General features: G+C 44.0%; 1 long non-coding RNA gene across 1 annotated transcript; it reads right to left on the bottom strand.

The window, feature by feature from the left end:
* Positions 1-5,340: 5,340 nt before the first annotated feature.
* Positions 5,341-20,418, bottom strand: LOC140120582 (uncharacterized). Its single transcript, XR_011853885.1, has 3 exons — positions 20,175-20,418; positions 6,275-6,418; positions 5,341-5,592 (listed from the first exon to the last, which is right to left on the bottom strand). It is a non-coding gene; the product is annotated as an uncharacterized lncRNA (long non-coding RNA).
* Between the last annotated feature and the right edge of the window lie 1,084 nt (positions 20,419-21,502).

Below are 21,502 nucleotides of genomic sequence, written 5' to 3'. Positions count from 1 at the left end.
GTGTTTGTATGTCTGTCGGTACTCGGGTAGGTGGAGGCCCTATCTCTATCCTGGGGTGGGGGGTAAGGCCCTTTTTCTATGGTGGGGTGGGGGATGAGGCCCTTTTTCTATGCTGGTGTGGGGGATGAGGCCCTTTTTCTATGCTGGGGTAGGGGATAAGGCCCTATTTCTACCCTGGGGTGGGAGGGGAGGCCCTATTTCTATCCTGAGGTGGGAGAGGAGGCCCTATTTCTATCCTGGGGTGGGGGGAAGGCCCTATCTCTATCTATATCTCTATCCTGGGGTGGGGGGAGGCCCTATCTCTATACTGGGGGGGGATGTCTTTATAGTGGGGTGAGGGGAGGCCCTGTCTCTATACAGCCGCAGTACAAAGCCATACATGGAGCTACAGCCGCAGTACACAGCCATACATGGAGCTACAGCCTCACTACACAGCCATACATGGAGCTACAGCCGCAGTACACAGCCATACACGGAGCTACAGCTGCAGTACACAGCCATACATGGAGCTACAGCTGCAGTACACAGCCATACATGGAGCTACAGCCGCAGTACACAGCCATACTCATAGGTACAGTCGCAGTACACAGCCATACATGGTGCTACAACTGCAGTACACAGCCATACATGGAGCTACATCAGCAGTACATGGCCATACATTTAGCTACAGGCACAGTACACAGCCATACATGGAGCTACATGCACAGTAAACAGCCATACATGGAGCTAAAGCCACAGTACACAGTCATACATGGAGCTACAGCCACAGTACACAGTCATACATGGAGCTACAGCCGCAGTACACAGCCATACATGGAGCTACAGCCGCAGTACACAGCCATATATGGAGCTACAGCCTCAGTACACAGCCATACATGGAGCTACAGCCGCAGTACACAGCCATACATGGAGCTACAGCCACAGTACACAGCCATACATGGAGCTACAGGAGCAGTACACAGTCATACATGGAGCTACAGGAGCAGAACACAGCCATACATGGAGCTATAGCCACAGTACACAGCTATACATGAAGCTACAGCTGCAGTACACAGCCATACATGGAGCTACAGGAGCAGTACACAGCCATACATGGAGCTACAGGAGCAGTACACAGCCACACATGGAGCTACAGGCACAGTACACTGTAATATAATAAGATGTTTTCCCAGCGATGATTGGACACATCACACTGCCATTGTGGGGACGCATATTTGGCTGCGAGCTTGGCTGAATGCTGCAGTTATGTATGGACCTCAATTCTGGCTCTGTATCTTATGTTTGATAGAACATGATTTACACTTCAATTAGGAGTAGTCTGGTAGTCTTTCTTATTACATGAAAGGTGGGCCCCCCCCCAAATTTTTTCTGGTGGGTGCAAGGTACACCAGTCCGACACTGTTTACATACCATGGGCTGCAAACAATGGATCTATGGTCCATTATTATAGTCTGTGTCCGCTGCTTTGCCAGTAGACAGTAGAACAGAATCCCTGAGCTGCAAACATGGGTTGAAATGTGACCATCTCTGATGCATGGGCTCAGACAGTCAGCTCACAAATGTGGAAACCAAGGCCAGGTATATTAGGCCATAGAAATTAACTTGTCTATGTTATATTTGTTATCTGAAGACGCACAATTTCTGCTGTGTTTCTGCGTTAGCGTTTTGACCAATAATAAGGGGGTTGATAAAAAAATCTGAAATGTAACTGAAGCACATATACTCCTTTACATTACTTCTCTAAATTTCAGCATTTAATTGCTACTGCTTGTGCAATTAAAAGTTATACAATTTTTCAATATACTTTATGTATCAATTCTTCACTGTAGATATCTGTTTGCTGTCATTCAACAGGAAGCTTCATTGTTTACTTCCTGTAGAAAAACACCAGTCCATAGTCATGTGATGTCACACAGGTGCATGGCTCACAATAACACCTAGCTCTGATTAATTTAAGAAGTGTGTACACTGCGATAGAGGCGCACGTAACCCTTTTGTGCCGCAGCTGCCCTAAACACAATTAAGGGGGCGTACCATCAGACAGTCCGACTGATTCGGACTAAGTGCTGTGTTTAACTTTCGAATTATGTCACAAGTCCTATATGAAAGATGCACCACTAAAAACTTGGTGAACTCTGTTGGACCATTGCGGGGAAGCACCAGATTAATGATTTAAATCATTAATCTGGCCCACAATCTTAGTGAATCACCGCATGCAGCATAATGGATACACTTTTAGTGCACGTTAGTGACTTCAAAAGTAAATTTGCCCCATTGTGTAAAATGCATCGTGCCACATTTATCAAAGTTATAAAGCTTTAGTTTACACAACTAAATCAACTAAGGGTCATGGCCTCTGAAACAATTTATGAGTGTTGCGCCATATTGTGGCACAGTTTAGACAACCTAGTAATAGGTCTAAAGTAGAACTCGACAGTGCACCAGAAATGTGGCACAGTAAAAGACAACTCAAGCACTTGTGGACCATGTGACACATTGATAAATTCCCCCCAATGAATTTTGCGAAAAATAAGATCAGGGAAATACGCAGGCGGGCTGAAAAAAATCCATTATCAGGATTTTTACAGATTTTGCCTGATGCAAAAGTCAATCAATGTTTATGTTGGCTAAACATAGGTAAGTCATTTGCATCTGCTGCTTTATAGAGGTGAGTGGAATATGCCTGATAAAAGATCTACATCTCTATGTCAGAGCCAAGCACTTACAGAGTGATTAAGGTTTACTAAAGTAAATCTTTGCAGTTGGCATGCTGTACAAGCTAATAGAAGCATTCATTTTAAACCTGACATTTTAGTTGGCGCAAAGGAATATACACAATGGTTCATCTTAATCTCTAATATCAGACAGTGTAACATATTCCCTATATGTTAATCCACTAAATGAATGTATTACAATGCGTTGAAATGTAAAGTTTAACACTAGCGTTTTTTTACTACCGCTAAGTGCTTTACATTGGTACAGAAATAGAGGTGCTTACAGAGGTACTTACTACTTACAAATTTAGCCTTTTAAGTAGATGGCTAATTTCCGGATTTAAGGCAAAATAATTTTTTTAAATCTGATATGTGTCACTTTATGCAATTATAACTTCAGAATGTTTTAACTTACCCAAGTAATATTAAGATTGCTTTATTTTCACAGATTGTACTTCTTGTTGGTATTATTTAAAAATCTTGAAGAATTTGCTATTATTACATTTTAAATTTTCTGCTTTCCTGAAATATAGTCTTAGGGATAATACTAGTGCTAAAGCAACAATATTACAAAATAATGAGAAAGAAGTGTATAAAACAATGCATTACCAGATATTCAGATTTATAAATAAATGGTAATCAGAGAGTAGTAGATCCACACATCTTACGCGTTTCGAGTCCTTGCGACTCTTAATCATAGACACTGATACAAAAGCATGTAAGGGTATATAAATGCCCAAGGTGGGAGGAGGAAAAAAAAAAGCAAAAAAAACCAAAAACACACAATTTCCTCTTTTACTATTATGACCCTATTCAGATACTAAACATATAAAAAACATTAGTATACTAAAATCAAATCGTTTCTGACATTCATGCCAAGTGGTACAACAATGTTCAATACTAAAATCACCCACATTAGGCTCATTACTATCACCTAGTAGTACTAAACAATATCCAAGAAGGAGTACGTGGCTAAATCTTGTGGGAACTTGTGAAAACTTTTACCCCCCCCCCCCTGTCATCTGGATCCAATGAGATGGACCTGTTTCCGACACTAGTAAAACACGATTTAAAAGAACTGAGCGATGCCAAGACTTACAAAGATTATAATATTTACAAGAAGCAGCAGAAAGCTTATCTTTAAAAGATAAATCAAATATCAGTGTAAAGATGGCTGATAAGGGAGGGTCAATTGTTTTCATTGAAAGTGTTTTATATTAGAAGTTGATATATGAAATGCTGAATGATGACAAGGTATATAAAAAGCTATTATATGATTCAACAAATAATATCAGTATGAAGCTCAGAGACCTGATACAGTGAGGCCAAACTTTCAGATAAAGAGGGGGGGGGGGCGGTTAATACCCACCTCTCCACTGTGTCTGATGTTCCTTGCTTTACTTAAATTGCATAAAGACAAATTTCCACCTCCAATATGTCCAATCATATCTGGTGTAGGTTCGCTGATGGAACAGCTCAGCAGTTGGTTAGATGCATATCTTCAACCAATTGTTAGAAAGGTGCCGGGATATATACAGGATATTCAAGAAGATCGTTGTAAATGGGTTTCCTGTGATATATGAGCCCCTTATACAAATATACCACACAATAGGGCTTTAATTGCTCTTGAGAGCCACATGCACAGATATACTGAGTATTCATACAAATTGAAACAATGGGGCACATTTACTTATGAAGCACTGTGCTGCGATTCACTAAGATTGTGCGTCCGTTTTCCTGCATGTGTCAATTCCCCGCTCAGGTCCGCCAGAGTATACCTTCTTTTTCCTGGTGTATGTAAGTACATTGTCTTGCGACACAATTTGGAACTTAAATCCCGCGCTCAGTCTGAATCAGTCAGATCATCCGACGACACGCCCTCTGATTTCTGTCGCATGATAGTCAGTGCAGCTGCGCCACAATGCGATCGCGTGTGACACAATCCCACCGCAAATCCCGAAAACAGCAAACAAAGCGACAAAATTGCGATCCGCGACTCCAAGTAAATAAGCCCCAATATATTTTGTCAGTTACACATTTTTTTTACACAATTTCTTTTCATTTAACAAAGAATTTTTTCTACAAATACATGGGTTCCCTATGTGCTCGTGTTTTTCACCGTCCTTGCTCAACATATATGTCTCCTGGTGACATATCAACACTTTTAAAGAGGACATATAATGGTATGGGAGGTATAACGATGATACCCTGCTCATATGGAGTGGCAGCGAGCAGGGTGTTATTGATTTCCTTTCTTACATTAACCAGAATGATTGTAATCTTATGTTCACTTATCAGATAGAAAGCTGTTGAATTTTCTTTCTGGAAATTTTAGCACCAATTCTATAAATGCGTCTCTTTATCGAAAACCCATAAGTGGGAATTCCATTTTGCAGAAGTCCAGTTGCCATCCAAAATATCTTGTTACATGTACATCCTGCAACATACAATATTTTGGCAGCACTATTCATCCTCTGAAAAAATGCACGAGTGAGCAAGTCTCTGATGGTTCTAGTCCGAATGCCAAACACATATCCAGTCTTGTCCAGCACTGCATCGTGCAGACAAGAGAAGCTATAAATGAGAAGAATCTGTTTGACCATAATCAAAAGATTTACTGTCAGATCCAGGGGCAACCAACTTTTAAACAGCAGGACTTATAGAGACAGGTTGTAATTATGTATGTGAAATGCTGTATCTTTGTTAATAATAATGAATTACAAAATATGTTATTTTGTTATCCCAAGTATAAAATAAGTATAAAATCTTTAAGCATCCAGTGTATCATTAGACATAGCTTATTAGTTATATTATTATAGTTTTATTAATCCCATTGGACTAATTCTTCAAGACAACGAGTTTCTTCCACTTTCTTGACCTGGAACGATAAAGAAGAGTTCAGCTGTGCGACATGTGTTATGGACAAATAACTCATCTACAGATAATATGAAAGTTTTTATACCATTCTTATGGGATGGAATTTACGTATAGGTTTTCAGGGTAGCATGGGTCCAAATGCAGCTTAATGGAGCAAATGTTATTTATCTCCTCTAATACTATACACCAAAAAGTGATAGGAATGGGCAACTTCACCAAGTATATTGGGCCAAGCATCTCCAACATACATCTGGAACGATATTGTTAATACTGCGCAAAAAATGTGGGTTTTTGAACAAACGCATTAGCAATTTGGCGCCAGTAGGAACATTTTAAATGCCAGTCAAGTGGTATCCAAACAAAGTGACCCCGTTTTTGAAAGTTAACCAATCAAGAAATGCATCAAAGGATGCCAGAGCAGAAAATGATGTGAGAAATATATTAAGGCAAGATTTTAACTTGTGAACATGCTCTTAGAATTGAAGTAAATGTTGTTCTCTGTAATGTCCACTTTACCTGCCAGTACAACAAGTTGACATAAAACAGTCTGTATAGGTATCTATTTTGGCTTACTTAAAGGGATTATGCCTGAAAGATATTCCTTATCCACTGGATAAGTAAGTAACACTTAGGGTTCAACTTCGGGGACCGACAGTATTTTGTAAAATTCTTGTTCATCCTACCTTTTACTTTTATGTGGAGATCCCATAGAAGTGGAAAGAGCATAGATCCAGCAGGTACACTTGCTGTCCATTAGGTATGAAGCTCATTATTGGACTTAAGGTTCTGTTCAAGATAAATTCTTTACATGTGATTGATGGATATATCTGGTGAAATGAAAAAATGCACAAAGCCAGACATGTTATGATACATGTGCCCACTGTCTTCTCTTTGATTAGATGGACAACCTAACTTAATTCCCAATACAGGCAGTCCCCGGGTTACATACAAGATAGGGTCTGGAGGTTTGTTCTTAAGTTGAATTTGTATGTAAGTCGAAACTGTATATTTTATAATGGAAGTTCTAGACAATTTTTTTTTCTTTTGCCCCAGTGACAATTGGAGTTTCAAAATTTTTGGTGTAATTGGACCAAGAATTATCAATAAAGCTTCATTACAGACATCTTACAGCTGATCATTGCAGTCTGGGACTATAGTAAAGCATCCAGAGAGCTTCACCAGAGGTCACAGTGGGCAGAGGGGTCCGTCTGTAACTATGGGTTGTCTGTAAGTCGGGTGTCCTTAAGTAGGGGACCGCCTGTACATATTTTAAAACTGCATTCCAGACTACCATGTGCCATTTACAGTGAGTGAAATCTAATATATAAAGCTGAATGTATGTTTGTGTGTATGTGTGTGTATGTATGAATGTCCGTTAAAAGAATCTGTACCATCGCATTTACAATCATCAAATTTTGCACAGCTGTTGCCTGTGACAACTGGGAATGTCATAAACTTGGTTTTGATCCAAAGTTTTCACCCCGCACTTTCCAAAATTCACTTATTACCCACCATATACAGGAGCCATTGTCTGCTGCTGTGACTGTGGCAGTTGGAAGCTGAGCCATGATTGGTTATTATTCTGCCACAGGTCATTAATATGAGCTCTGAACTTTGATTGGTTACTATAGGCAATGAGTAGAAGACACTTATGTGTGAGGTATGATGGATAGAGATGCAGACATAGGGGGAGATTCATAAGAAATGTAATGAGGTAAAACTGTTCCAGTTGCTGATCAAAACCAATCAGAGATCAACTGTAATTTTATAAACAGCTTTGCAAAAATGAAACTTGAGCTCTGATTGGTAACCATGGCCAACTAGAACAGTTCTGCTCTCAGGCACTTCTGATAAATCTCCCCATAGACAAAGTGATAGTCGGAGACAGAGACAGTCACTGGAGATGGCCAGTCACTGGAATGAGAGTGTCAGAGACAAACAGACACTGGAATAGGAGTGTCAGAGACAGACAGTAACTGGAAAGAGAGTGTCAAAGACAGACAATCGCTGGAATGAGACTTCCAGGGACAGACAATCGCTGGAATGAGACTTCCAGGGACAAACAGTCGCTGGAATGAAAGTGTCAGGGACTGAAAGTCACTGGAATGAGGCTGCCAGGGACAGACAGTTGATGGAATGAGACTGCCAGGGACAATCACTGGAATGAGAGTGTCAGAAACAGACAGTCGCTGAAATGAAAGTGTCAGAGACAGACAGTCACTGGAATAAGAGTGTCAGAGAGAGATAGTCGCTGGAATGAGAGTGTCAGGGACAGTTGCTGGTATGAGAGTGTCAGGGACAGTCGCTGGTAAGAGAGTGTCAGAGACAGACAGTCACTTGAATGAGAGTGTCAGAGACAGACAGTTGTTGGAATGAGAGTGTCAGAGACAGACAATCGCTGGAATAAGAGTGTCAAAGACAGACCGTCCCTGGAATGAGAGTGTAAGAGACAGACAGTCGTTGGAATGAGAGTGTCAGAGACAGTCACAGGAATGAGAGTGTCAGAGACAAACAGTCGCTGGAAGAGGCTGTCAAAAAAGTTTACAAAAAAGGGATGGTCTGACACAATATATAGATACCTATAAAATATATTTTTTTAACTTATTCTATTTTGTTTTATCTAAGAACAGTTATTTACTATCCCAGGCAAAGCCGGGAGTTACAGCTAGTAAGTATATAAAAATGAGAGTCCTCAGATGTTGATACATTTTATTGTCTTACTAAAAAGTTTGTTGACTATTGTAAGCTTTTGAGTCTACTCCGTTATCTTCGTCAGGCTTAATGAGATCTTATAAGTCTTGAAAGCCTGCAATTGTCATAAACTTTTTCACAACTGTTACCCAATAAAAGGTATTCACAGCTGAGGATAATTTTGCTTTAAAATTGGTGATTTGTTCAATACATATTTTAAAAATATATACCTTTGTAAAGCAGCTAGTAAATCTCACTAGATGAAGGTAACAACTAGAGATGAGCGAACACTAAAATGCTCGGGTACTCGTTATTCGAGACGAACTTTTCCCGATGCTCGAGTGCTCGTCTCGAATAACGAACCCCATTGAAGTCAATGGGAGACTCGAGCATTTTTCAAGGGGACCAAGGCTCTGCACAGGGAAGCTTGGCCAAACACCTGGGAACCTCAGAAAAGGATGGAAACACCACGGAAATGGACAGGAAACAGCAGGGGCAGCATGCATGGATGCCTCTGAGGCTGCATAATCGCACCATTATGCCAAAATTATGGGCAACAGCATGGCCATGACAGAGTGACAGAATGAAGCTAGATAGCATCTAAAACATCCAATAATTGACCCTGACACTATAGGGGACGGCATGCAGAGGCAGCGGCAGCAGGCTAGAGAGTGTCATGGCGACATACCCTAAATGGACTCAGGCTTCAAACCAATGGGTGGCAGAGAGGAACCAAAGGAGGTGAGCAAGAAGCGCTCAAATAATATCGGTACATGATAAAAGTTTGCCAGTATATTTTGTGGATTACACAGCAGGGTGGCGACAAAGTTAACATGGAAGCCATGAAAACAACCCAAAATTCTGCCTGACACAGCTCGTTTGATAAGGGGACCATGTATGGAGGCAGTGAACTAGTAGTAGATTAAAGGTGCTGCAGTTAAAACTATGTTAGTTGGATCTTGGCATGGAGCTGGCGCTCCGCTGCCAGGCGAGCTTTCGCCAATCCAAGCCCCTGTCTCTAGGCTACTCCCCAAACAGCACTTCTAAGAACCTTTTGTATAAGATCAAGTGTAGTAGCGTTCTTATAAGTTTAGGATATGCCGGGTGAGGGGAATGTAAACAGATGCGCAAGAAGCGCTGAAATAATATCCCTAAATGGTAAAAGTTTGCAAGTATATTTTGGGGATTACACAGCAGGGTGGCGACAAAGTTAACAACTTTGATGTGGAATGCCCTGTAATAGCTCTTGGGCGGTGTGCCTTTTATCGCCTAGGCTCAGCAGTTTCAGCACCGCCTGCTGTCGCTTAGCGACGGCACTGCTGCTGTGCCTAGAGCTACCGACTGATGGCGCCATGCCCACGGATGGTAATTCGGAGGAGGAGGAGGTGGAGGAGGGGTGGGAGGAGGTATAGTAGGCCTTTGAGACCTGGACCGAGGTAGGCCCCGCAATTCTCTGCGTCGGCAGTATATGACCAGCCCCAGGGTCAGACTCGGTCCCAGCCTGCACCAAGTTAAGTGTAGTAGCGTTCTCATAAGTTTGGGATATGGCGGGTGAGGGGAATGTAAACAGATGCGCAAGAAGCGCATGATGCGCATGGAGCTGGCGTTCCGCTGCCAGGCGAGCTTTCGCCAATCCAAGCCCCTGTCTCTAGGCTACTCCCCAAACAGCACTTCTAAGAACCTTTTGTATAAGATCAAGTGTAGTAGCGTTCTTATAAGTTTAGGATATGCCGGGTGAGGGGAATGTAAACAGATGCGCAAGAAGCGCTGAAATAATATCCCTAAATGGTAAAAGTTTGCCAGTATATTTTGTGGATAACACAGCAGGGTGGCGACAAAGTTAACAACTTTGATGTGGAATCCATGAAAACAACCCAAATTTCTGCCTGACACACCTCGTTTGATAAAGGGACGATGTATGGAGGCAGCTATATGGACGACTTTTGGAGGTAGCAATGGAGACAACGTGTGGAGGCTGCTATGGAGACAATTTAATTTGGATAGTGCCTGTATGTGGCAGTCCCAAACATTTTTCAAACCAGAGGAGCAGGTAGGTGGCCCTCCAGTAAAATGGGATAGATTGAGTGCCTGTATGTGGCAGTCCCAAAAATGTTTCAAACCAGAGGAGCAGGTAGGTGGCCCTGCAGTAAAATGGAATAGATTGAGTGCCTGTATGTGGCAGTCCCAAAAATGTTTCAAACCAGAGGAGCAGGTAGGTGGCCCTGCAGTAAAATGGAATAGATTGAGTGCCTGTATGTGGCAGTCCCAAAAATTGTTCAAACCAGAGGAGCAGGTAGGTGGCCCTGCAGTAAAATGGAATAGATTGAGTGCCTGTATGTGGCAGTCCCAAAAATTGTTCAAACCAGAGGAGCAGGTAGGTGGCCCTGCAGTAAAATGGAATAGATTGAGTGCCTGTATGTGGCAGTCCCAAAAATGTTTCAAACCAGAGGAGCAGGTAGGTGGCCCTCCAGTAAAATGGAATAGATTGAGTGCCTGTATGTGGCAGTCCCAAAAATTGTTCAAACCAGAGGAGCAGGTAGGTGGCCCTCCAGTAAAATGGAATAGATTGAGTGCCTGTATGTGGCAGTCCCAAAAATTGTTCAAACCAGAGGAGCAGGTAGGTGGCCCTGCAGTAAAATGGAATAGATTGAGTGCCTGTATGTGGCAGTCCCAAAAATGTTTCAAACCAGAGGAGCAGGTAGGTGGCCCTCCAGTAAAATGGAATAGATTGAGTGCCTGTATGTGGCAGTCCCAAAAATTGTTCAAACCAGAGGAGCAGGTAGGTGGCCCTGCAGTAAAATGGAATAGATTGAGTGCCTGTATGTGGCACTCACAAAAATTGTTTCAAACAGAGGACCGGGTAGGTGGCCCTCCAGAAAAATTAAATGCATGAAGTACTATAGCAAGAGCCAGTGGGCCCTGTCAAAAAATAGCCAGTTTCCTCTGCTTTACTGTACAAAGAGGAGGAGAAGGAGGAAAATGAGGAGGAGGAGGAGGAGTGGATCAATTATTCAGGTTGAGCTTCCTTCACCTGGTGGAGATTGGAAATTCTGAGAAATCCAGCCTTTATTCATTTTAATAAGCGTCAGCCTGTCAGCGCTGTCAGTCGACAGGCGTGTACGCTTATCGGTGATGATGCCACCAGCTGCACTGAAAACCCGCTCGGACAAGACGCTAGCGGCAGGGCAGGCAAGAACCTCCAAGGCGTACAGCGCCAGTTCGTGCCACATGTCCAGCTTTGAAACCCAGTAGTTGTAGGGAGCTGTGTGATCATTTAGGACGATGGTATGGTCAGCTACGTACTCCCTCACCATCTTTCTGTAAAGATCAGCCCTACTCTGCCGAGACTGGGGACAGGTGACAGTGTCTTGCTGGGGTGACATAAAGCTGGCAAAAGCCTTGTAAAGCGTACCCTTGCCAGTGCTGGACAAGCTGCCTGCTCGCCTACTCTCCCTCGCTACTTGTCCCGCAGAACTACGCACTCTGCCGCTAGCGCTGTCAGAAGGGAAATACTGTTTCAGCTTGTGCACCAGGGCCTGCTGGTATTCATGCATTCTCACACTCCTTTCCTCTCCAGGGATGAGAGTGGGAAGATTTTGCTTGTACCGTGGGTCCAGGAGAGTGAACACCCAGTAATCGGTGCTGGAATAAATTCTTTGAACGCGAGGGTCACGGGATAGGCAGCCTAGCATGAAATCTGCCATATGCGCCAGAGTACCAACGCGTAAGAATTCACTCCCCTCACTGGCCTGACTGTCCATTTCCTCCTCCTCCAACTCCTCCAACTCCTCTTCTTCTGCCCATACACGCTGAACAGTGAAGGACTCAACAATGGTCCCCTCTTGTGTCTCGCCAACATTCTCCTCCTCTTCCTCCTCATCCTCCTCCACCTCCACCCCCTCCGATATGCGCTGAGAAACAGACCTCAGGGTGCTTTGGCTATCAACAAGGGAATATTCTTCCCCCGTCTCTTGTGACGAGCGCAAAGCTTCCGACTTCATGCTGACCAGAGAGTTTTTCAACAGGCCAAGCAGCGGGATGGTGAGGCTGATGATGGCGGCATCGCCACTGACCATCTGTGTTGACTCCTCAAAGTTACTCAGCACCTGACAGATATCAGACATCCACGTCCACTCCTCATTGTAGACTTGAGGAAGCTGACTGACCTGACTACCAGTTCTGGTGGAAGTTGACATCTGGCAGTCTACAATCGCTCTGCGCTGCTGGTAAACTCTGGATAACATGGTCAGTGTTGAATTCCACCTCGTGGGCACGTCGCACAACAGTCGGTGAGCGGGCAGTTGGAGGCGGCGCTGCGCTGCCCTGAGAGTGGCAGCATCTGGGCTGGACTTCCTGAAATGCGCACAGATGCGGCGCACCTTCGTGAGCAAATCAGACAGATTGGGGTATGTCTTGAGGAAACGCTGCACTATCAGATTTAACACATGGGCCAGGCATGGCACATGTGTCAGTCTGCCGAGTTGCAGAGCCGCCACCAGGTTACGGCCGTTGTCACACACAACCATTCCCGGCTTGAGGTTCAGCGGTGCCAGCCACAGATCAGTCTGCGCCGTGATGCCCTGTAATAGCTCTTGGGCGGTGTGCCTTTTGTCGCCTAGGCTCAGCAGTTTGAGCACCGCCTGCTGTCGCTTAGCGACGGCACTGCTGCTGTGCCTAGAGCTACCGACTGATGGCGCCGTGCCCACGGATGGTAGTTCGGAGGAGGAGGTGGAGGAGGGGTGGGAGGAGGAGGAGGCATAGTAGGCCTGAAACACCTGGACCGAGGTAGGCCCCGCAATCCTCGGCGTCGGCAGTATATGAGCAGCCCCAGGGTCAGACTCGGTCCCAGCCTCCACCAAGTTAACCCAATGTGCCGTCAGCGATATATAGTGGCCCTGCCCGGCAGCACTCGTCCACGTGTCCGTGGTCAGGTGGACCTTGTCAGAAACGGCGTTGGTCAGGGCACGGATGATGTTGTCTGACACGTGCTGGTGCAGGGCTGGGACGGCACATCGGGAAAAGTAGTGGCGGCTGGGGACCGAATACCGAGGGGCGGCCGCCGCCATGAGGTTGCGAAAGGCCTCGGTCTCTACTAGCCTATAGGGCAGCATCTCCAGGCTAAGCAATCTGGAGATGTGCACATTAAGGGCTTGGGCGTGCGGGTGGGTTGCACTATATTTGCGTTTCCGCTCCAGCGTCTGGGGTATGGAGAGCTGAACGCTGGTGGATGCTGTGGAGGATCGTGGAGGCGACGATGGGGTTTTTGTGGCAGGGTCCTGGGCAGGGGGCTGACTAGCAGCTGACACAGGGGAAGGAGCAGTGGTGTGCACGGCCGGAGGTGAACGGGCTTGTTGCCACTGAGTGGGGTGCTTAGCATTCATATGCCTGCGCATACTGGTGGTAGTTAAGCTAGTAGTGGTGGAACCCCTGCTGAGCCTGGTTTGGCAAATGTTGCACACCACAGTCCGTCGGTCATCCGGTGTTTCCTTAAAGAACCTCCACACTTCTGAAGATCTAGCCCTCGCCGCAAGAGCCCTCACCACGGGAGCTTCACTAGTTGACAGTGGCGCTGATGCACCAGCTCTGGCCCTGCCTCTCCGTCTGGCCCCACCACTGCCTCTTCCAACCTGTTCAGGTCGAGGACTCTCCTCCGTCTCAGAAGCACTGTGTTCACCCGGCCTCTCAACCCAGCTTGGGTCTGTCACCTCATCATCCTCCGATCCCTCAGTCTGCTCCCCCCTCGGACTTCCTGCCCTGACAACAACTTCCCCACTGTCTGACAACCGTGTCTCCTCATCGTCGGACACCTCTTTACACACTTCCACTACGTCAAGAAGGTCATCATCACCCACAGACTGTGACTGGTGGAAAACCTGGGCATCGGAAAATTGCTCAGCAGCAACCGGACAAGTGGTTTGTGACTGTGGGAAGGGTCCAGAAAACAGTTCCTCAGAGTATGCCGGTTCAAATGCCAAATTTTCCTGGGAGGGGGCAGACTGGGGGGGAGGAGGCTGAGGTGCAGGAGCTGGAGGAGTGGCGATTTCGGTGACATGGGTGGACTGCGTGGAAGACTGACTGGTGGTGGACAAATTGCTCGAAGCATTGTCAGCAATCCACGACATCACCTGTTCGCACTGTTCTGGCCTCAACAGTGCTCTACCACGAGTCCCAGTAACTTCAGACATGAACCTAGGGAGTGTAGCTCTGCGGCGTTCCCCTGCTCCCTCATCAGCAGGTGGTGTCTCACCCCGCCCAGGACCACGGCCTCTGACCCCTGCAGTAGTTGGACGCCCACGTCCCCGCCCTCGTCCTCTACCCCTAGCCCTCGGGTTAAACATTTTTAAAATGAGAGTTATAACTTTATTTTTTTTTTTACTTTTTTTTGTTTTTTTTTGTGTTTTTTTTTTTTTTTGTGTTTTTTGTTTTTTTTTGAGTTTTTAAAACCAAACAATGCTATCCTATTGCTATGGCTATTTTCTAGCCAAGTATCAAAGGAAGCACAGTACTATGCCAGATGAGATGACACTGAGTTATTGCCTAATAGAAATCCAACCCCTACTGAATTTTGCCACTTCGGCCTTTGCTATGGATATGTGCGCCACTAAGCGCAGAACACAGCGGTCGCAAGTCCCACTACAAATTGCTCAGAATTGGCAAGTACATGCACTGCAGAAACTACAGCCACCAGCAGATCAACCAGAAATCAAATATATAGAACGCTACTGTAGGCTTCAAGATCAAGAAGCTGTTTGTATTCTCCTATGGCTATTTTCTAGCCAAGTATCAAAGGAAGCACAGTACTATGCCGGATGAGATGACACTGAGTTATTGCCTAATAGAAATCCAACCCCTACTGAATTTTGCCACTTCGGCCTTTGCTATGGATATGTGCGCCACTAAGCGCAGAACACAGCGGTCGCAAGTCCCACTACAAATTGCTCAGAATTGGCAAGTACATGCACTGCAGAAACTACAGCCACCAGCAGATCAACCAGAAATCAAATATATAGAACGCTACTGTAGGCTTCAAGATCAAGAAGCTGTTTGTATTCTCCTATGGCTATTTTCTAGCCAAGTATCAAAGGAAGCACAGTACTATGCCGGATGAGATGACACTGAGTTATTGCCTAATAGAAATCCAACCCCTACTGAATTTTGCCACTTCGGCCTTTGCTATGGATATGTGCGCCACTAAGCGCAGAACACAGCGGTCGCAAGTCCCACTACAAATTGCTCAGAATTGGCAAGTACATGCACTGCAGAAACTACAGCCACCAGCAGATCAACCAGAAATCAAATATATAGAACGCTACTGTAGGCTTCAAGATCAAGAAGCTGTTTGTATTCTCCTATGGCTATTTTCTAGCCAAGTATCAAAGGAAGCACAGTACTATGCCGGATGAGATGACACTGAGTTATTGCCTAATAGAAATCCAACCCCTACTGAATTTTGCCACTTCGGCCTTTGCTATGGATATGTGCGCCACTAAGCGCAGAACACAGCGGTCGCAAGTCCCACTACAAATTGCTCAGAATTGGCAAGTACATGCACTGCAGAAACTACAGCCACCAGCAGATCAACCAGAAATCAAATATATAGAACGCTACTGTAGGCTTCAAGAAGCTGTTTGTATTCTCCTATGGCTATTTTCTAGCCAAGTATCAAAGGAAGCACAGTACTATGCCAGATGAGATGACACTGAGTTATTGCCTAATAGAAATCCAACCCCTACTTAATTTTGCCACTTCAGCCTTTGCTATGGATATGTGCGCCACTAAGCGCAGAACACAGCGGTCGCAAGTCTCACTACAAATTGCTCAGAATTGGCAAGTACATGCACTGCAGAAACTACAGCCACCAGCAGATCAACCAGAAATCAAATATATAGAACGCTACTGTAGGCTTCAAGAAGCTGTTTGTATTCTCCTATGGCTATTTTCTAGCCAAGTATCAAAGGAAGCACAGTACTATGCCAGATGAGATGACACTGAGTTATTGCCTAATAGAAATCCAACCCCTACTGAATTTTGCCACTTCAGCCTTTGCTATGGATATGTGCGCCACTAAGCGCAGAACACAGCGGTCGCAAGTCTCACTACAAATTGCTCAGAATTGGCAAGTACATGCACTGCAGAAACTACAGCCACCAGCAGATCAACCAGAAATCAAATATATAGAACGCTACTGTAGGCTTCAAGAAGCTGTTTGTATTCTCCTATGGCTATTTTCTAGCCAAGTATCAAAGGAAGCACAGTACTATGCCAGATGAGATGACACTGAGTTATTGCCTAATAGAAATCCAACCCCTACTTAATTTTGCCACTTCAGCCTTTGCTATGGATATGTGCGCCACTAAGCGCAGAACACAGCGGTCGCAAGTCTCACTACAAATTGCTCAGAATTGGCAAGTACATGCACTGCAGAAACTACAGCCACCAGCAGATCAACCAGAAATCAAATATATAGAACGCTACTGTAGGCTTCAAGAAGCTGTTTGTATTCTCCTATGGCTATTTTCTAGCCAAGTATCAAAGGAAGCACAGTACTATGCCAGATGAGATGACACTGAGTTATTGCCTAATAGAAATCCAACCCCTACTTAATTTTGCCACTTCAGCCTTTGCTATGGATATGTGCGCCACTAAGCGCAGAACACAGCGGTCGCAAGTCTCACTACAAATTGCTCAGAATTGGCAAGTACATGCACTGCAGAAACTACAGCCACCAGCAGATCAACCAGAAATCAAATATATAGAACGCTACTGTAGGCTTCAAGAAGCTGTTTGTATTCTCCTATGGCTATTTTCTAGCCAAGTATCAAAGGAAGCACAGTACTATGCCAGATGAGATGACACTGAGTTATTGCCTAATAGAAATCCAACCCCTACTTAATTTTGCCACTTCAGCCTTTGCTATGGATATGTGCGCCACTAAGCGCAGAACACAGCGGTCGCAAGTCTCACTACAAATTGCTCAGAATTGGCAAGTACATGCACTGCAGAAACTACAGCCACCAGCAGATCAACCAGAAATCAAATATATAGAACGCTACTGTAGGCTTCAAGAAGCTGTTTGTATTCTCCTATGGCTATTTTCTAGCCAAGTATCAAAGGAAGCACAGTACTATGCCAGATGAGATGACACTGAGTTATTGCCTAATAGAAATCCAACCCCTACTTAATTTTGCCACTTCAGCCTTTGCTATGGATATGTGCGCCACTAAGCGCAGAACACAGCGGTCGCAAGTCTCACTACAAATTGCTCAGAATTGGCAAGTACATGCACTGCAGAAACTACAGCCACCAGCAGATCAACCAGAAATCAAATATATAGAACGCTACTGTAGGCTTCAAGAAGCTGTTTGTATTCTCCTATGGCTATTTTCTAGCCAAGTATCAAAGGAAGCACAGTACTATGCCAGATGAGATGACACTGAGTTATTGCCTAATAGAAATCCAACCCCTACTGAATTTTGCCACTTCAGCCTTTGCTATGGATATGTGCGCCACTAAGCGCAGAACACAGCGGTCGCAAGTCTCACTACAAATTGCTCAGAATTGGCAAGTACATGCACTGCAGAAACTACAGCCACCAGCAGATCAACCAGAAATCAAATATATAGAACGCTACTGTAGGCTTCAAGAAGCTGTTTGTATTCTCCTATGGCTATTTTCTAGCCAAGTATCAAAGGAAGCACACTACTATGCCAGATGAGATGACACTGAGTTATTGCCTAATAGAAATCCAACCCCTACTGAATTTTCCCACTTCGGTCTTTGCTATGGATATGTGTGCCACTAAGAGCTAAACACAACGGTAGCAAGTCCCCCTGCTAATTCCTCACAAAATGGTAAAAGATGCAAATTAAAATAAAAAAAGTAGAACGTTATTGTAGCCCTAAGAAGGGCTGTTGGGTTCTTTGAGAATCACTCCTGCCTAACAGTAAGCTAATAGAACACCCTAACGCTTTCCCTGAGCAGCAGCAGCTCTCTCCCTAGCGGCATCCAGAGACAGAATGATCCGAGCAGCGCGGCCAGCGGCTAGTCTATCCCAGGGTCACCTGATCTGGCCAGCCAACCACTGCTATCGACGTGTAAGGGTACCACGTCATGCTGGGTGGAGTGCAGAGTCTCCTGGCTTGTGATTGGCTCTGTTTCTGGCCGCCAAAAAGCAAAACGGCGGGAGCTGCCATTTTCTCGAGCGGGCGAAGTATTCGTCCGAGTAACGAGCAGTTTCGAGTACCCTAATGCTCGACCGAGCATCAAGCTCGGACGAGCATGTTCGCTCATCTCTAGTAACAACCCATCCAATACACATGCACAAAGTAATCAAACTATAGGTGTCCCCAGAGAAAGTTATGTATAAGAATCGGTGATACATGAAGAAAGTATTGAACTAACTGAAATTTAACTAGCTGTAGCTTTTGGCATTGCCCAGGATACTAAATTATTGCTCTTATCTATAAGAAAATAGAATGGGTTAACAAAAATATTTTATTTGTACCTATCTCTCTCTGTGACTGTCTCTGAACTTTTCTGTCTCTGAGTGTCTCTACCTCTGTTTATCTGTCTCAGTCTCCGACTGTCTCTGGCACTGACTGTCTCTGTCTCCGACTGTCTGACCATCTCTGTCTCTGATTGTCTCTGTCTCCGACTATCTCTGACTTTGTCTGTCTCTGACTGTGTTTGTCTCTGACCTTGTCTGTCAGTGTCTGTCTGTCTCTGTCTCCGACTGTCTCTGTTTCTGTCTGTCTCTCACTATCTCTGTGTCTGACTCTGGGTTTCTCCAACTGTCTCTGGTTTACTATGACTGTGGCTGTCTCTGACCGTCTCTGTATTTGTCTCTGAGGGGATTTATCAGAAGGGGGGATTTATCAGGAGTGTCTGAGAGCAGAACTGTTCTAGTTGCCTACGGCAACCGATCAGAGCTCAAGTTTAGTTTTCCCACAGCTGTTTCTTTCAAATTACAGCTGATCTCTGATTGGTTTCCATGGGCAACTGGAACAGTTTTACCTCAGAAATTTCTGTTCAATCTCCCCTATCTCTGTCCATCCATTGTACATATATCCATCTTACCTCACACATAAGCTGTCTTATACTCATTGCCTAAATTAAGCAATCAAAACTCAGAGCTCATATTAATGATCTGTGGCAAAACAGCCATGAATCACGGCTCAGCTTCTCACCACAGCAGCAACAGACAATGGCTCCTCTATATTGTGCTTAATAAGTGTATTTTGGAAAGCACAGTGTTACAATTTCGGCTCAAAACCTAGTTTATGACATTTCACAGACGAGTCACAGAGAACAGCTGTGCAAAATTTGGTGATTTTAAATGCAACTGTGTAGATTTCTTTAGCAAAGACACATACACACATAGCTTCATATATTAGATATGTACAAAAGTCTTTGTTGGTGATTACATATTCAAGATGCTGCCGGTATGGAGAAACTAGTGGCATGCATTTCACAGGTGGGATTTTGGCCCATTCTTCTCCACAAACACTCTTAAAATTCTAAAGATTCTATGGCCTCATTCTATTAGCTCTGAACTTTAGTTCCTTCCATATATTTTCTATTGGTTTCACACAGGTGAATGTCTGGGCTACTTAGGCAACTTTATTTTTTTCTCTGATACCAGATGTGTTGTGTGTTTTGGATCACTGTCACAGGGGAGAAATCAATTATTAATACACATATGACATTGAATGGGTCAGTAGACCTGCAACAGGGGGGCCATACGCGGGCCTTTCTGACTGGATATTTACCCTTGAAACTTTTTTCCCACAAGGGTTAAACTTAAAGAGAGAACTTTTGTATCATTATTGAGCTGCTATTATCTGAATTCTCCTAAAATTGCTATTCTAAATATTGCTGATCTAATGTTATTACATTGTTAACATAGTCATATCAGCTGTATTTCCGCATTGTATCGATTACTTATCCTTAATGTTGTTGTTTTTAACTTCATAGATATGTTCCCTCTACTGGATTGGATTCTTGGGGAGTCGTGCTGGCTGCGTTGCATGGATCTGCTCGTGAGCCTGGAATTTTTCGGGACACAATATCCTAATCTGTTCCTTTTAACAGCTTTCCATCCGGATCTTAGTCACAACACAGGCCGGTTCCCTTAGTTACCAATACACACCGATCATGTGACCTAGTCACATGATGTAATTTTGATCATGTGATTTCATCACTACATGACCCAGCACTAATGGACATTGTTGCAATGTTTGCAATGCGCTACAGTCTTTTATTGGAAACATTTTGTTTTTGTTTGACTATGTATATTTTAGTACTCACCTGATTTCCTAAAATTTATGCACAAATAATCTGATTAGCAGCTGTAGGGTGTGATCGGAAGGGACCTTCCAGTAGGAAGATCTTGAATTGTTTCATGTGTATAACTGTTTGTGTGTGTTAGAGGGATATAAGCCATGACTAAGGATGGTTCTACAGTCTGAAACGCGTAGGCTTTACATGCTTGTCTCATGGAATTGTATACTTTCATCATGCTTTAATAAAGAAGAATTCATGTATAGGAAGTTGGCTGGACCGTGAATTTTTTTCATTTTAGAAATGGGTATTTCTCAAATTTTGTAGTGTTAAACATTATGTTCAGAAATCTGACTACAAAAAAACTTGTGCAGCATGCAAACTTTCTGCCTCTGTAAAATGTAGTTGCTTTCAATTAGAAGAGGTTAATCTTTAGGTCTGCATTGCTAGACCTTGATGAAATTGGCAGGAATAAAATACAACATAGAAAAACGGTAACTGGCCAGCTAATTGCAGAGGCTTGTTCTGTAATTATTTATGCTGTTTTGGGTATCTCAATTCTGCAGCGACTGGTCCGACACTAATGTAAAAACAACATGATTATTCCTTCTGCAAAAATAATGATGAATGTTATTTTTTCCTGCATGCTGTGCCATAATTACATCTATATTCACTCTCAGGACCTATTTCCATGACAAATTATGCCCTTGTGGTGGACCAATTGTGTACAATTTTGCAGGCAAAGTGGTGGCAGAGCTCAGTGGGACAGCCAATTAGAGATGCCGACTTTGACTGTTGGAGTTTGGGGATGAATTAATGTGAGAAAATAACAGCCTTTTTATGAAGATTTCTTTAGAATAATTTTCTTGCCTGAAGTCCAGATTCAGTATTCAGCAAGAGGTTAAATACACTATTCGCTGTAGACATCTCTAAACAAAATT

Source organism: Engystomops pustulosus, chromosome 3, assembly GCF_040894005.1.
Source record: "Engystomops pustulosus chromosome 3, aEngPut4.maternal, whole genome shotgun sequence".
Taxonomy (NCBI): Eukaryota; Metazoa; Chordata; class Amphibia; order Anura; family Leptodactylidae; genus Engystomops; species Engystomops pustulosus.
This window is presented reverse-complemented; position numbering and strand designations above follow the sequence as displayed.